The 1229-nt window shown below is 39.4% G+C and overlaps 1 non-coding gene across 1 annotated transcript; it reads right to left on the bottom strand.

The window, feature by feature from the left end:
- Positions 1 to 764: 764 nt before the first annotated feature.
- Positions 765 to 902, bottom strand: LOC122482329. The gene has a single exon (XR_006297117.1). It is a non-coding gene; the product is annotated as a U8 small nucleolar RNA (small nucleolar RNA).
- Between the last annotated feature and the right edge of the window lie 327 nt (positions 903 to 1229).

The raw sequence follows: 1229 nt of genomic DNA, 5'->3' as shown, positions 1-1229 counted from the left end.
ATAAAACTATTAGGAGAAAAATTTCTTTTATTTTCTTTAAGATTTTATTTTTAAGTAATCTCTATACCCAAGGTGGGGCTCGAACTCACAACCCCAAGATCAAGAGTCACAGGCGCCACTGACTGAGCCAGCCAGGGACCCCTGTGGAGAGAAAATTTTAGTGAATGATTCTGTAATTTTAAAATGAATGCGGGGGCGCCTGGGTGGCGCCGTTAGTTAAGCACCTGACTTTGGCTCAGGTCACGATCTTGAGGTCCTTGAATTCGAGCCCTGCGTCAGGCTCTGTGCTGACAGCTCAGAGTCTGGAGCCTGCTTCGGATTCTGTGTCTCCCCCTCTCTCTGCCCCTTCCCTGCTTGTGTGCTCTCTCTCTCTCCCAAAAATAAACACTAAACTTTTTTTTAAAAACTAAGTAAATAAAATGCACATGAATTTCTAACTGTAACTCCCAAGCCAGAAACCCTTAAAGGAAAATAATGGATATATATGAAGACATAAAGAGCTAAATAATAATAAAAATGATTTCTATATAACCAGAATAGTTGAAAGACCTGTGATAAATTATTTATAACCAAATTGAAAAAGTTAATGCCCTTCTTATATAAAAAGCTTTTACAAATCAATAATTACGAGACGAACACCACAAGAGAGAAGTGGGCAAAGGATATAAGTAAACACTTTGGAAAAAGAATTGAACAGAATGCGAAACATGAAAAGAGCTTTACCCATTGCAGTAGCTACTGTCGTTGGTTTTTTCCCAGGAAGAATCAAATAGGATCAATCAGTGTGTGGGAAGTCCTGATTGCATGCAGAGACTCTAATCACAAATCATGCAAACTTCAGTCATCATGTTCTAATCTGCCCTCCAAAAAGTAGAACAGGTAAAGATTATCCAGCCTGATAATCCCTATGATTTTCTTTTTTTAATTCAGACAGTATTCAGTTTTGGTGTGAGTGGATTTATTGATTGATTGATTGATTGATTGATTTATATTTTTTGAGTTTATTTATGTTGAAAGAGAGAGAGAGAGTATGAGCAGGGGAGGGGCAGAGAGAAAGAGAGAATCCGTGCCATCAGCATGGAACCTGACGTGGGGCTTGAACTCATGAACCATGGGATGACGACCTGAGTTGAAACCAAGAGTCCGACGGTCAACCGACTGAGCCACCCAGGTGCCCCTGGTGTAACAACATTAAATAGAATCTCAAATGTGTATATTCTTTGTTCACA

The sequence above is a fragment of the Prionailurus bengalensis genome, chromosome C1 (assembly GCF_016509475.1).
Source record: "Prionailurus bengalensis isolate Pbe53 chromosome C1, Fcat_Pben_1.1_paternal_pri, whole genome shotgun sequence".
In the NCBI taxonomy this organism is placed as follows: Eukaryota; Metazoa; Chordata; class Mammalia; order Carnivora; family Felidae; genus Prionailurus; species Prionailurus bengalensis.
This window is presented reverse-complemented; position numbering and strand designations above follow the sequence as displayed.